The sequence below is a fragment of the Delphinapterus leucas genome, chromosome 4 (assembly GCF_059928025.1).
Source record: "Delphinapterus leucas isolate spDelLeu-1000000601 "Yukka" chromosome 4, BTC_Dleu_Yukka2, whole genome shotgun sequence".
Classification (NCBI taxonomy): Eukaryota; Metazoa; Chordata; class Mammalia; order Artiodactyla; family Monodontidae; genus Delphinapterus; species Delphinapterus leucas.
In genome coordinates, this window is record NC_143132.1 from 80,610,299 (window position 1) to 80,626,372 (window position 16,074).

The 16,074-nt window shown below is 46.9% G+C and overlaps 1 protein-coding gene across 6 annotated transcripts in view; it reads right to left on the minus strand.

The window, feature by feature from the left end:
- ST6GAL1 (ST6 beta-galactoside alpha-2,6-sialyltransferase 1) overlaps positions 1-12,209 on the minus strand; it is a 140,284-nt gene extending 128,075 nt beyond the window's left edge. For 4 of the 6 annotated variants that reach the window (XM_089910704.1, XM_022569968.3, XM_022569958.3 and 1 more), the window contains exon 1: positions 12,023-12,209. The gene's annotated coding sequence lies outside the window, so the exon portion shown is untranslated. Of the gene's footprint in view, positions 1-11,457; positions 11,560-11,616; positions 11,637-12,022 lie in introns of those variants that run through there. The other 2 variants (XM_089910698.1, XM_089910699.1) reach the window with 2 other exon arrangements.
- Positions 12,210-16,074: the final 3,865 nt, after the last annotated feature.

The window sequence follows — 16,074 nt, forward strand, 5'->3', positions numbered from 1 at the left end:
GAAAAAGAATATATACATATATATATACACATATATATATAACTGAATCACTTTGCTGTATACCTGAAACATTGTAAATCAACTACACTTCAATTTAAAAAAGAAAAAAAAAAAGATTAAAGAAGTAAAACACTGAAAACAAAAGACAAAAACAAATAAGACCAGCTCATTACTTTTTTAAATCAGTAAATGCACAAAATTATACAGAGCTAAAAATCACCCAGGATCCCTGCATCCAGGGAAAAAAAATAGATTAATACCCTTCATTGCATGTCTCTACATTTACATTTGAGCGGAAGGGTGGAGGACGGAAGAACGCGTGAAAGCAGAATGGATGGGATTGCTTAATACGACAGCTGGGGTTTTTTATTTTTTAATTTAATTTTAATTATACAGAAAAGTAAAAGAGAGGAAAAGCTGAACTTTTAATAAATTTTTCTACATCGAAGTGATGTTATTTCCTTAAAGACTCCTTCAAGTTTAAGAGAAAAGAAATAATTGATTTACAATGTTGTGTTAGTTTCAGGTGTACAGCAAAGTGATTCAGTTATACATGTGCATATATTCATTCTTTTTCAGATTCTTTTCTCCAATAAAATTTTAAGAAATAAAATAAAGGGTTAAAAAAACTAACTGAGAGGTTGGAGCCATGATACTAACACCCTACTTAGACAGTGTGAGAGAGGGAAAGTTAGCACCTAACGTCCTCCCACTCCCTCCCTCAGCTCTCCATTTCCATTACACTCTTTTCACTTCCTCCCGTTCTGTTCCTTAGACTTACAGCCCACCCATGCTAAGGTTTTCTCTATTTGAGTAGAAGAAGGGCTCTCCAAATGACCTATCACCATGCCTTCCAAAGGGTGCTTTTGACTAATCTTTTTCATCATCAAGTAGGTTTTCCCATGAACGGCTCATATGTGTTATATGAAGAGATGAGAATGGCTACCTGCCTTATCGTTACAGAGTGATGTAATTGAGTGTAAAAGTCTTCAGTCACACGACCTTTCCCTTGGAACTCTGTAAATATTTCCTCTATGTTCTCAAGTTCTGCTTCTGCTGCAAATCAAGTCTGAGACCAACATGACTTTTTCCCTGGGGCAGAAATGAATTGCTCCCAATATCCATTTTCCTCATCTTCCTTTCAGTAATAAAAGGCCTTCCCCAAATCTGAGTTCTAAGAGGGTACACGGCCACCCAGCTGGAGATGTTTTCCCAGGCTCCTTTGCAGCCAGGCTTGTCTACGTGATTATGTTTAGGTCAATAGAGCACGAGAAGTGACCTGTGCCTCCACAGGTAGGCCAATTACCCTTCTGAGTGATCTTTTTACAACCTTTAGATCTCTGATTTTCTCTGATGAGTTTCTTCATCCTTTTTCTCAGCATATACTGTGATTTTCCTCATGCCTTCTCTCTCTGTTAGTAATTTAGTTTTCAGTGGATTCTACTTTGTTCCTTTGTTAACTTTTCCTCTAATGATGTAGTTTGTGTCCTCAATTTTTTCCTTAGCTCTGTAATTGCCCTTTTTATTTCATTCTGTAGTTTCATCATCTTGTCTTTGAGCTCTCAGTTGATTAGTTTTCAATAAATTTTATTTTGAATGAATAACTGAATGAATCCTCCTACTGCCTCTTCAGCCCAAGAGCCAACTCCAACCCAGAAATTATCTTGGGGGATGGGTAGCATAAGCCATTTATCACTGAGTGAGACAGAATAATATTACTTATGTGCCATGCCTTCCACCTTCCTGATCCTACCTATCCTTCAAGGCACAGCTCAAAGCCCACCTGCTCCAGACTCTTCCAGCCCACCCAGGTTGCTCCCTCTCCAGCCCCCAAAGGGCTTCTCTGAACTAAAGGATACACAGGTAATGCCTGGGCTACTTAATGAACTTGGACCTTTTGAGAAAGGGGATGAATCTTCTCCTTCTCCCTTGTTACACCTGGTTGGGCAATAAAGGTTTTCTTTGAAGAGTTCTGGGCTACTGATTCTCTGAATGAAAAGGGGGATGAAAACTAGAACCGAGACTCAGAAGAGGTCTTCGACATCAGACTCAGTAGCGAGAACACCATGAGGCAGGTGGAGGAAGAGAATTCAGCAAGGGTGTGATTTTTGAAAGATTAATAGAGACGGAAGGATCACCTCAGTCTTCAAGGCAGACCTTCTCGGCCCCTGCAGGCACCGCTGTGAGGGTTGAGCAGGCCTACATTCAAGTTCAAGCACCTCAACTCACTCGCTGTCTGACTTTGAACAAGTCACCAAACCTCCTTCAGCCTTTGTTTCCTCGCCTATTAAACAGAAATGATAATAGTATATGCCACCATAGAGAGGTTAAGAAAATTATATTTGATGATGGGTATAACGGTTCCAGCTTCATCTCCCAGCACTTCCTGCCTTATGTGTTCCCCTCTGGGAACATTAACCTGCTAGTGGCTCCCCCGCACATGCCATTCTCTACCCCACACCTTCACTCCTGCACTCCCTTTTCTCCTTCAAATGCTCTTTTCCCAGAGGCTAGCAGCTACTACACTCTACAACCCAGCTTAGGTAGGTCATAGGTCCTCCAGAAAGCTTACCCAAACTCACTGTACGATCCTCTCAACCTCTGTATGCATCCAAATCATAATATTTATCACAGTATATTGTTATTAATATCTGCATGCCCACCTCCAACTAAGCTCTTAAAGGAAGAGAACTGGGGGGCAATTTGGGTCTATGTTCTAAAACTGAGCATTGTGCGTGGGCTACAGCAGGCACCTAGTGTTACTTGAACGAGTGGACAAAGCAAGGACTCTGAGAAAACAGGAAGAGGAGGACACAGAAAGTTTTGTCTGCCACTAACTTCTAAGGCCCCGCCAGTTAACTGAACGCGTGTGTGCATATCTACAATGTGTGTTCTTAGGGTAAATACTCCCAATGCCTAGCATAATGCCTAGCACACAATAAATATTTACTGAACAAAATAATGTTGAATAAATTTTACAAGAGAAGAAATTGTTCAAGAGCCTACAAGCACAGCTGCAGATAAGCCCTTAACAATGCCAATATTGAGCTAATATTTACCACCTAAAGGCATGGAAGGTAGCTAAGCAATGGTACCCATTAATCTGCAGCCATGCTCGCTACTGGTGGGTGTGTTTATTCCGGTTATAAACAGATAATGAGTACAGGTGCTTTAAAAGGCAGGTGGGAAAAAAAAAAAAAAGGCAAACCAGGCTTGATGAAAATAACTCTTACGAAAAAGGGGAAGAAGCAAGTGTATGTTGAATCCGAATGTCAAGCTATTCACACATGGCTGTCCCATGAGTTCTCTGTTCTTAGAGGAATGTTCTTAGCTTTCATCAGCCCCATAAGGACAAATTCAACCAAGCTCCCAGTGAAACACAAGGACGAAGGGCGTCTCAGCCCCAAAGGACTGGGAATGATTAGCAGTGGAAAAACCTGTAACATGATGTAGGGAATGAGCTACACCCAGTGCCAGCATCACTACTTAACAGCAGTGAATCTTGGGGTAGTTCCCTGGCCCTCTCTGAAGCTCAGCTTTCTCATCTGCAAAATGGAGCTGATGATACCAAGACACCAAGGCTATGAGGACTGGATAAAGGAACAAACAGGGCCTTATCAGGATCAGGAGCACAGCAAAAGCCTAGAAAATGGTAAACTTGCCACGTTTCCTCACTGAGACTTGGCTAAGACTTAAGTCCAAGAGGTTCTTCCTCATCCACAGGAAAGAAAGAGACAAGCACTTCAACTCCAGCTCAGAGGACCATTGAGAGGTTGCAAAGGGTAGAGTGTTCCTAAAATTAAAGCTGAATGACGTCTCAGTCCTGTGCTAGGGAAACCAGGAGATGGATGCAAATTTAGAAAGACTGTAATAAAAAAAATAAAAATAAAATTACAATCATCCTCCTGGGACATGTAGTTCTTTTCTGGTTGCCAGATTTCCTGGTCATCTAAAGTGTATGTGATATATTTATTTCTGTGGAAATAATTTACAAATATAAAATCAAGTTGAGCTGAAGCCAAGGACAAAACAGGAGGAGGGTTGCCAAGATCCAGGGGAAACAATGGTCTAAGTCTCCTCTGAAGGCTTCCCTTTTATTCCAACTTTTTAGAGCAGGTGACAAAAGCTCCACTCACGTTGTCTGTAACTTGTCCCACCCCCTCAGTCCGATTTTCCCTCTCTCCCACAGTCATAGACTCTCAGAGTTGGAAGGGGCCTTACCAGGCATTTAGGTCAACCTCTCTGAAAAGCAAGAATCCTCTGATGGCAAACAAGTTGACTTGCGACTTCTGCTTAGATACTCCCATGGCAGGGAGTTCACTGTCTTGTGACCTAGCCTCTTCCCTGGTTGGGCAGTTCTGCTGAGTAAGTTCTTCCTTATCTGCCATTCTGCAACTCTGTACTGGTTTTCCTCCCCACCACAGCAACACAACTCTAATCACTCTTCCACATGAAGAAACTGCCTCTTATTTTATCTCCTGCAGGCTAGAACACTCCAGTTTCCACATGTATTCTACCTCCAATATGGTGTCCCAGACCTCTGTCTTCCAAGTAAGCCCAGTTCTGGGTGTGCTTCATTTTATCATGATCTGTACAGGACCCAGCGAAACACGAGTTTCCAGATGGGTCTGAACAACAAGGTAGAGTAGAACTGGCACATTCTTTCCTCCAGAGCCTGAGATCAATTCCTCCTCTTCTTCGCTTCTCTCTCCTCCCTCCCATCACTCAAGTTCCAGTCCTCCCACCAGATGCCACCGACCCTGGGAAGAGAAACAAATGTGGAAGAGCCAGGGATGGTGGAATGAGGAGGAGAAGGTGATGACGCAGTTCAGTTTCTTGCGCTGGCAGCCTAGGGCACCCAATCAGGCAGGCCAACTCCAAAAATAACCTTCCATCCCAACAGCTGGCTCTTAGTAGCTTCCCGGGAGCCCTTCATTTCAGCTTTCCAGGGCATGGTTCTCAGTGTTCCTGCACCCATTCTCTCGCCACCCTTTCCAGAGTTTGATGGACTGACTTCATTTAACCATGACATTTACGACCAGCGTTCCATATGTCCAAGGTCTAAATACACTTAGAAATATATTTTTATGGAAACAGATAAATATCCATCAACAAAAGACTGGTTAAATAAACACATCCATGATATAGGTTGTGATGCAGCTATGAGAAAATAATCTGTATATACTGATATGGAAAGACGTCCAATACCTATAGTAAAGTGAAAAGGGCAAGTTTTAAAGTTGCAGTTACAATGCAATCCATTTACTGAGTTTTTTAAATGTATCTGCATATAACCATGAATACATACATAGGTACATACAAAGGAGGCTGAAGGACCCACAACAAACTGCAAACAGTAGTCACTTTGCCGAGAAGTGGGATTGGGGGAAATGACAAAAGGTAAGGTGGTTAATTTTTTACCCTATTTGAACATTCTAAAAGAAAACATTACACTTATTATTTGTGTGAAGAAGCCCCTAACTTATGTATAGTTTCCCCTTTTTATACTTGTTCCCCATTTGATGATCTCAAAGCTGGAAGGGGCCTAGAGAGCTGCGAGTCGAATCCCTGTGGTGGCATGCGTCCTGCCCAAGGCCACACAGCTAGCTCGAGACAGCCGGAGGAGACCGCAAGTCACAGTGCAGGCCCGGAGATAATGAGAGCCCCAGTGTATTAAAGAGAGGACTTTAATTTAATTACTAAATCAAATCAATTTTCTCCTTTTAGTTGAGTCAAAACTTCCTACTTGGGAGCAACAGTGAGTTAGGAGAGACCAAGACAACAAACTTGGAGGAGAGAGGGGAGCCTGGTGTCTTCTCATGGAGGAAAAGAGGCATCAGAGAAGATCTGTTTCTCAGGCATAGCTGGCAGGGTCCTACCTTTTCTGGGCTTCCTTGCCCTCATCCATAAATCAGAGGGAAGGGGTTGAGTGAAAGGAGATTAGCAAGCATGGGGTGCCAGCTACTCATCTGAGCGAAGACCTCATCTTCAGAACGAGACAGGCAGCAACTCTACTTGAAAGCACCCTACTACCACCAGGCCATCAGTCTCTGACCTTCATTCCATACGGAAACTCTGCTTCCGGAGAGGGAAGGCTGGGTTCAAGTCTGATTCAGGGCCAACTAATGCTGAGTTGCTTGGGCTGTCACATGGATTATTTCATTCACTACTCACCAAATTTTTTATAAATGTGTTTAAAGAAATTCAGAGGTCACTTGCCAAAAGCATACAACTGGTAAAGGGTGGGGCCTTTATGCAAAATCAGGTCTTCTGACTCTAAATTCAGTGCTCCTTTTATCGCATCTCTTTGTGACGCGGGACACAGCAGGAAAATTCACTTGAGCAGTAAAACTACTTAAGTTTTACTGGCTCTTTCTATCTCTCTCTCTCTCTCTTTCTCACACACACACACACACACACACACACACACACACACACACACACGGTTCCATAGGTAACAGTGACAGCAGACACGGGCTCCAAGAGCAGCCCGACCCATTGCCTCAAATATGCATCATGCAACTCAGTGAAATATTTATGGCTAAGCCGAAAAGATGTCTGGGATATACTTCAAAGTCATGTGGGGTAGAGTGTGGGGTTATAGACCAGCCATGAGTTTTGATAATTGTTGAAGGTAAATGATTATAAATGGGGGGAAGGAGGTAATTACACCATTCTTTTTACTTTCATGTGTTTGAAATTTTCCATAAGAAGACTTTTGTAATGCAGCATGCAAATGACCATTTCTCTCTCAATTTGTCACCTAGTAGGAGGTACCACTTTAATTAACTTTCTGCCTGCTATCATGGTAAGAAAAAATATTAGGACCAAAAGTTTCTGCAGCTTGTGAAAATCCCAATTATAACACTAATAGCTATCACTTACGGAGGACTTCCTATAAACCTGGCACTGTACTGGACCCTTTAACTATGATCTTGTTTAATCCTTACAGTGGTCCAGTGAGGTAAGGGCTGTTATGCCCATTTTACAGAGAAGGAAGTTGAAGCTCGTCTATATTGGTGGTAATTGGTGAACAAGAATTCAAATCCTGACTTACTTATGCTCTAAATTCCTGCTGTTCCCACAATCCTATTGGAATTATCTGGAATATGGACAGAGGTTTATTCACAGACATTAGTCATGGTGTCAATTACAATAGAGAAGAGTTAGAAGTAGTTTGACAGGCCCACAGTGGCCCTCATCCAGGAAGCCTTCCCCACTGCTCCGGTCTGGGGTGGTTGCCCCTCCTCTGCATTCCCAGGGTACCCTGAACTAGTCTCTTGTTACCGCATTTCCTCCATTGGACCATGAGCTCTTCTTATACAGTTTTGGTTTAGAGTGGGCCCTCGAAGATGGGAGGAATGAATTAATAAAGGACCTTGGAGTTGCTTATTTTAACACGTACGGAAACTGAAAACCTGGGTGTTAAAATGAATTGTCACAAGGGCAGGACTAGAACCCAAGGCCACAGGCAGGGCCCTTCTCTTTCCATTAGACTTTAGGCTCTTCTAACATGAAAGATATATATATATATATTTTTAAATGGTATCTGGATGCTTGAGGCATGGTTGGGAAAGGGGAAAGAAGATGGAGACTCCTTCCTCTATAGGCCTTCACTGAAATGCTCACTGGAGTGATCAGATCCCATGGGACCATGTGACCTTGGAGATGCTGATATGGTGATGAATGAAAAGGTGCAGCTTTAATGAGGATATAAACTGTGACATGGGTATATGAAAAGGTTAAGTAAGAAAGCCAAGAGTAACTGTACTTGCAGTATGTTCTCTACCATTTAGAAAAAAAAAATCCACTAAAAAAAAAAAAAAGACAAGAGGGAAAATTGCCAATTGTTAAAAATGGTTGCCTTTGAATAATGGAAATTTTTGCTGTTTCTCTATACTTTTTTGTACTTTCCAAATTGTCCTCAATAGGTATGCTGTATTTTTATAATCATAATGACAAACAAAATTTAAATCACCAAGTTGACTCTAAAGGCTAACCTGACCCTTCTAGTAATGACTTAGAAAATCACTCCAGTATTTTAATGTGATACCACATTGTTTACTATGTTACTGTAACATATACAACTATAAAAAGTACATCTATCCAAGTCAGAATATATGCAGTATACCTGCAGACAAGCAAGAAAAAAGGTATTTTTTTCCCCAATTCAGTTCTTACTGAATAAGTCACTGATACCAAGTCTAAGCAAATTCTCAGGACTCTAATGTTCCAGAATATTACAGCAAATTTCATTAATCAATTATTCCTGTCACTTTTTAATGCAACCACATCTTCACACTTAAAGAGATCCACATTCTCTTTGAAGCCTTCCCTCTTCCACGCTCTCGTTGACCACCTGCTCTTGGTTTAACTTATGAAGAAAAGGGACAACCCCGCCACCACAGAGGTCAATTTTGAGATAAGTTAGATCTGTTTTCCGTAGGCTATTTCTATTTTCTTTAGGGCAATTTATTTTTTTTTATATTTTTTGAATTTTATTTTATTTATTCTTTTATACAGCAGCTTCTTGTTAGTTATCTATTGTATACACATCAGTGTATACATGTCAATCCCAGTCGCCCAAGTCATCACACACCCCCCCTCTGCGGCTTTCCCCCCTTGGTGTCCATACGTTTGTTCTCCCCATCTGTGTCTGAGGGCAATTTCTGAGGGGAGACCCAAATGTGTTCCAAGCAGGGGTGGGCGGGCAATGAGTGGATCTGGCTCTTTGTAACGCCAGGTCCAGTACAGGAACCATCCCCACACTGACCTGCCTCTGCTTGTCAGTAAATATGGAGTGAATGAATAGAAAGACTTTAGATTGCACTCACCTGGGTGTGAAAGTTCTGGGTTCGGTTTTTTTATTTGTTTTTTACTAGGTTTATTTACCTTAGAGTCACACACACTTCACAACCCCCCAGAGGCCCTTTTTACAGTCTGACAGACATTCACCCCAGTTACTGACTAGGTTGGGTCTCTCATTTAAGCAAAGGGCTTACCCAATGGGGTTATCCTCCAACCATCATTCTCTACCACTAAAAAGCTAGTGAGCACCCAGCCCTGACAAGAGGTCTGAAAACGTGTAAGCATGAGTCACGTGACTTAATACCCACCCCAGCCCCAGGAGATGCATACATGTTCTTCCCCTTACATTATACCGTGTAGAGATGCAACCGCCTGGTCCTCAAGGAACACAGGAGAGGAGGGTTGACCCGAACCCGATCCTCTGCCTCTAAGGGCCAAGCAGCTTCCACTGCACCCGGACAGCCTGTGCAGACACTGGGCAGGAGGGACTTTCATTGTACAAAGAAGGACACCGGAGCCCAAGAAATTAAGTAGCATGAAGAGCTAAGTGGGGTCTCTCTTCTGACTTCTTGCTGCCTTTCATTTTACGATCATAGTTTAAAACAGCTCCCTACTGGGGAAGCACAAGGCAGAGGAAACCAGGGCAAGAGTAAAGTGAACCAGTTAATACACACTAAAGAAAACCGATCCCCAGTGATAACTATCAATATAATACTCCTCACCATAGCTACCACTGGGATCCAGGGCTTTGTTTAATAACCAAAACCTATTTACGTCCTTAAGGAATTCATCCTGTGACTTGAAGGGTGTTGTTATAACAACCATCATAACTTTGACTGTACTCTGGGGTACCAACAAAAACTCATTTGATGCAACAGTTTCCCTTTCATGCAGAAAGAGGCACTAAAAGCAGACATCTTGCTGTGTGTCCTTAGGCATGTAATCTCTCCTCTCTGAGCTTCAGTTTTTCCGTTTAGAAAAACTGGCCAGGTGATTTCGTAAGTTCCTTACAGGGTGAGAGTCCTGATGAGATCTCTAATCAAGCGCCAAGTGGAACTACCACAGAAATGAAACAGCCTGGAAACCCTAAGAAACAGGTGCAGTCAGGAGATAAGAGGGACAGGGTGAAACAGCACGTTAGCTTTGGGGAAACCCAGACTCAACATGTTTTCTTTGTTTTTCCAACTTTTCCTCTGCCAAATGCAATGCAAACATAAGTAGCTACTTCGTGGGACTCTCATTTTTAAACATTTAATTAAATACAATCAATGAAAACAATGCTTTGTTCTCCCACAAGTGACTCAGGAGTAGCGTCCTAGGAGACACTTTCTTCCTGGAGTGCTTATGCCCAAACAAAGGCCTCCTGGCACAGGGATGACAGGCAAAACATCCAAGTCTCCACAGCTGGCCCGGCTCCAACTTTGAGGGGAAAGGGCAGCCAGAAGAGAAAACTAACTACGCTTATGAAAGGCTAGGAGAGTAAGGAATTACTAAATCTATCTTTTCTCAAATGGGCAAAGAACTCTTGAAAGGGATAATGGAAGGGTGCAGATTTCAATCTGAATTACTTGCTTTGTTTAACCCTATTCTGCCTAAGGCCACTGCCTTTTCAGCCACAACTACAGAATCCCGGTTCTGCCTTTAGCTGACCGCATGGCAGTGTGCAGTGTGGGAGTTGGGAGACCGGGACTCAAGTCCTCTCTAGGTGGCCGATTTCAGTCGGTTTAAACTTGGACAAGGAGCTGAACCCTCCCGGCCTCCGTTTCCCGGCCTGTAAAATAAGAGGGTTCACTGGACGCTCTCTAGATTCCCAAAAACCGAGGCGCAGCGCCGGAGGCCCTCCAGTCCCCCCCACTCGCCCGCCCCAGGGACAGGTTAATCTGCGCAGCTGGCCAAGGTGAAGCCGAAGCCCGAACGCTCCGCAAGCACAAGGGGGGCGGTGCCTAGGTTCCCGCGCACACCACCCACTCCCACAGCCTGACGGGCTTCCTTCTGCACCCACACCATCCCCTACCGAGCCAATGCACTCCCCCGCCCCCAACCACCTCACTGCTGCCTGAACAGGTCTGATGAACCAAAATCTGCAAAGCTGAGCTGAGCATACGTAGGCAAAGAAAAAGCAAAACAAACAAGAGGCCTCTCTTTCCGGACCTTGGAATTTCCCTCAAATAAACTCGGATAGAACTGAAAATAATAGCGTCCCCACATAGAACAAGAGTGCTCGGCTGGCCTTGTTTGTACAAACACACAACAAGCCAAAAGGGGCCAGTGACACCGGGGCTGGCTAGACGCAGGGACCTACAAAGGCAAAGCGCAAGCGAAACCCAAGACTGCGCTGGGGGCCGTTTAAATCGAACTGTTCTTTCTGCAGGCTAAGGAGGCACTCGCCGTCCCCAACAGAGGCAGTGCAGGGACAATGGTGCGCTGGGCACGGTCTTTTTTTTAGAAGGGGGACCCACAGACCTTTAATTCAACCCCTGTCTCTAAGAAACGACCGTGAGGTGGAAGTGAGGGGTGGTCCGGGTCATCTCAACTCATGCACCACGGCCGGGGACACACTCCCGGCCTGGGGTAATCTTTTGTAGCTTCCTTCTCTTTTCGTGTTTCCCTTTTTAAGTCTGGCAATTTGGTCTGATACCCAAGTGGTACCTTTTAAACGGGTCTGTGGTCTTCCTCCAGCAAGTGACGCCCCCAGCGCCGCTCCCTCCCCGGCAGCTGAGACAATGGCCGGGCTGCGCAGGGCGGCTCCTAAGGGCTAGCGGCGCGCCACGCTCCCAGCACAGGGCGCACGTGCATTTGTTATGGTACCTGTGCCCCCATCCCCGCCGCGGGCCTCAGTTTCTCCGTCTGTAAATCCGGCAGGCGAGATGTGAAGGAATCTGGACTCTGCAAGGCATCCCCCTCCCATGCTGACGGTGCAGTGGAGAAAGCGGGGCTCCCCGCGGCCGCGCGCACGTGGGTTTGTTGTGGGTCCGCAGGCTAGTGGAGCCTGGGAGAAGCCAGGGCGGCCCCTCCGCCCGGATTAATCCACAGACACCCGCAGCCAAAGGATGGCCGGTCAGCGCGGCCAAGGCGTCTGAGGGGTGCTGGACACCGATTCCCTGCGCCCTAGGCGCGCCCCGGACCCCGCCGCTCCGCTCCCACCCTGTGCCCCTTCTTTCCACTCCTCCCGGGGGGCTCGGGCCGCGCCGCCGCCCACCGCAGTCCTACTCACTCGCTGCGCTCTCGGCCGCCGAAGCTGCGGCAGCTCAGCCAGCTCCACGCCCCAGCCGGCAGGCAGCGGGTTCCCTTTGTTAGCGCGGGGCAGTGCCCCAGGCGTTTTCTCCAGCCCGGCCCTGCGCGGGACTCCCCTCCCCCGGATGCCTCCGGACTCCTCGCCCGGTGGCGGCCAGAGAGCCCGGGAGCTGGGACCCCCAACGCAACAGTACCTGAAGGAGGGTCTTTGGGGAGGAGCGGGGGGACAGGGGATGAGGGGTGGCGCGGACGCGGGAAGGAGGGAAGAAGAGTGCGGCGAAGGGGCGGGGGAAACGAGCCGTCTCCGTTATGCAAATAGTCGGGAAGACGGGGTGGGTCCCCTCGCCACACCGCACCCCAAACCGGCCCAGCCCTCCGGAGGTCGCTAGCGAGCAGGCCTCAGGATTACGGGTGCCCGGTTAGGTGCTGCACTTAGCCCCCGAGTGATGCTAGGATCCGGCTTCCCCGCCCGCGCCCCCCCCCCCGAGGGCGGGCCGAGGGCCGAGGGGGAGGGACAACGCGGAAGGGCAAGGTTCCCAAATCCTGGCTCTACCCTAGCCTCACAGGTGGCGGAGGTTTGAATCCAGCACTCTCCTAGCAAGCAGGGACTATAAATCCTGCCTCTGCTACCGACTGGCTACATGACCCTGAGCAAGTCCCTTAACGTCTCTGAAGCCTCGAATTCTTCTTACATAGAATATGAAACAACAAAATCTATTTCACAGGGTGTGACAAGAACCTCCCACACACTACAGATACAGAAGGGAAGGAGGGTCAGCGAGTCCCTACCCGTGGAGATTTCCACGCCAAGCTGTCTGCAGGCTGGTGGGCAGGAGGCCTCAGGGAGGGTGGAAAAGGGAGCGAGTTTCCTTCCTTCCCTGGGGCTGAGCTGGGGCTGCCGGGAGGAGGCGAGAGGAAACCACTTGTTGAGCGAGCGTCATCACTAAACACTGACCATCCCTGGTGACCCCGGGGACCACTTTCCTAAGACAGAAAACCACCCTGTAGGAGGGCCGGAAGCGACCTTTGGCCGCCAGTGCGGTCCCCGTAGGAAAGACGTGACCACCAGAGGCAATAATCATCTCTCGAAGGTCTGTGGAGGGCCCACTGGGCACCTGGCTCTGCACTTGGAGGGAAGGAGTGGGGGCGGGGAGAGGAGACGAGGAGAGTGGAAGATAGCGCGGGTCCTCCGGGAACAAGAGTCCCGTTCACGATAGAGTGCGTGAAGCCCAGGCCCAGAACTTTGTCTCCAAATCGAGTTGCCCTCTCCCCACCACCATCCTGGGAAAGGGAAGATGGCATCTTCATCTCATCCCCAACATCCTTCTTCCAAACACTGCTTCCCCGAAGCCCAGATCCTGGACCCCTCCCGCTGTCAGTGCTGGCCCTTCCCAGCTGCTGAGGATGCCCTACTGCTCAGTACAGAGAGCTCCAGCTGGAGAGGGTGACAAGCAGAGTGAATTCAAATCTCTATGACCAACTAGCTATGAACTCTTACGTAAGCTCCTCAGTCTGTTTATGTCTGGTGTGGAGAAGGTGCTCATCACAGTAAAATGTATGAGATAATGAGTGGAAACAGACACACTCTTAAGACTATTTTGGGAGGGTGATATATTGACTTTATTCCAAAAAAATGGAAACAAGACTTTGTGCAGGGGCATGACATACCTCTTTGTGTTTTACACTGGTTTCTCTGGCAGTGAGCCTCCTGGAAAATGGATGGCAGGATCAGAGATGAAAGCACGGAACACAGAGATCAACCTGGAAGTTGACACCAGTGGAGATATAATAGGAGTGGTGGCAATGACAGAGGGAATGAGAAAAGGACATCCAAACAATGGCCACCATTTGGGGAGCAAAAGCATTCTCTCCTCATCATAGGATATGTGGTGGCCTTAGCCTACCCTTAGCCCTATCTCGTGGATGAGGAAATTCGAGTCACTTGGAAATGGAAGAGCCTGAATTTGAACCTCTTCCACATTCATTGAAAGCATTCATCATTTCCATCCTCAGCATCACTTTTGTGTCAACACTACTTAGGAACCAAGAACAAGAAACAGGGGAGAGTTTTCTCTAGAAGGTTCTCATCACCAGAAGAACTCCAGCCAAGGTATGGAGAAAACAGGGGACAGGCTCACTCTGGATGCTTGGCTTGCAGGACTGGGATGACCACAGAGGACAATAGAAGCCCAGGAAGATCCTGGGACTTCAAGGCAGATGAGGCGGCAAGTAGCAGTGCCACTGGCAAACTTACAGGCTGGGAGCAGCTCTGGGTTATTCCCTTTGGGGGCTGCTCCCTCAAGGTTGCTGTGTCCTCAGAGCCTTTGGGGCCTTCTCACCAATAAGTGAGAAGCAAGAGTCTGGACCCTTGGATGGGGGATGGTCCGGTCCTCCTGAGCTTATTTATGAGGCTTCACTCCTCATTTTCTCTGGAGCCCCTGCCTTGGCAGCATGTTTTCCTGAGAAGTATAGAGACCTACTTTCCCTCTGGACACCATCTCAGCTCCCTGCCCCCCACTGACCTCAGCCTTTGCCCATGAATAATATTTTTGGTCATGCCTTTCTCAGTCATCATTTTAGGCAGTTTACTGGCTAATGCAAATAATGCCCCCCTGCTTTTTAACATTCGTTTACAACAATCCACTGGCAAACAATATTTTCATAGCACTCTTGAAGTGGAGGTTGATGCTATTACAAAGTCTTGGGTGGGGGTGAAAGGAGACGCAGGCAGTTGAAAATAACCTTCTAAATTCTTCCTCACCTCACTATAAATGTTCATCAAGCCCTTAGATAGCGCTCCCTCCTCTGCGTGCTTTTGTTAGGGGTACCACTGACCAAAACTGCCCACCCTGGTCAGGCCCGATAGTAACCACTTGCATGCGTTATCTTTACAACAAGAGGTCCTGGTAAGGAATGCGGAACTAACAAGCTACCACCAACTGGAAGAATTCGGAAAGGTCAAAAGGAGAGAGGAGACGCCAGTCCATATGTCCTACCAACTTTCCAGAATCCTTCTTGCTGGAATCCATCTTGGCTAAGCGATGCGCGCACCACCAGGAAAGACCCTGAGTCAGAATGATTGGCCAGAGACAACGCGGAAACTAACCCCATCACCATAAAACCTGAGACTGCGAGCCATGTGGCAGAGCAGTTCTCCTGGGTTCCCTTACCCTCCTGCTCTCCGCCCAGGCGCTCCTCAATAAAGTCTCTTGCTTTGTCAGCACATGTGTCTCCTCGGACAATTCATTTCCAAACGTTAGACAAGAGCCCACTCTCGGGCCCTGGAAGGGGTCCCCCTTCCTGCAACACTTTCAGCACCTACTGTCCAACATAAAGGTAGGCTCCATGTTAAAGGAACTGCTCTGTGGTCTGTCTGAGCCCCCTACCTTGGGCCTTAGTGCTGCCAGCTTCAAGGATGAAGATACCCAGACACAGCTAAGTCTCTAAAACCCAACTCAGAAAATAGCAATAGAGTAACAGCATCTCTAAACTAAGCACCCAAGGACTGCTCCTGCTGTCCCTACATAGATGGTCCACTGGAGCATGGAGTGGGCCAGGGGAGAACGACACTAGAGGGCAGAGGCTGGACACTAGAGACAGGCCTCATGGGAGGACTGCAGCCACAGGACAGGGAAATGGCTGGTACAGCAAGCAGTGGCCTGGTGGCTCCACGACCTCAGAGTGGGGAATCGGCACGGTGTGATCAGGATAGGTCAGAGAAACGGACATACTATGGGGGCACATGTGTGGCTGGACTGCACTTCACCCAGTCAGCTCCTGTCCAGCTCTGGCCTAGAAGATACAATGAGAAACCAGGTCTCTTTTCTAAGTCACTTACATTTTAGCAAAATGTCTCTTGATTCATAATAATAATAATTGCCATATACTGAACATCTCCTGTGTGCAAGCCAGTCTCTGTTGCATGCTCTCATTTAATCCTCACTTGGGGGGAGGGGAATCATTCTGGAACCCTAGTGTGCCTAAGTCTTCTTGAGCTCCTTTTCCTATTCTTGCCTTAAGGCCAATCTTAGT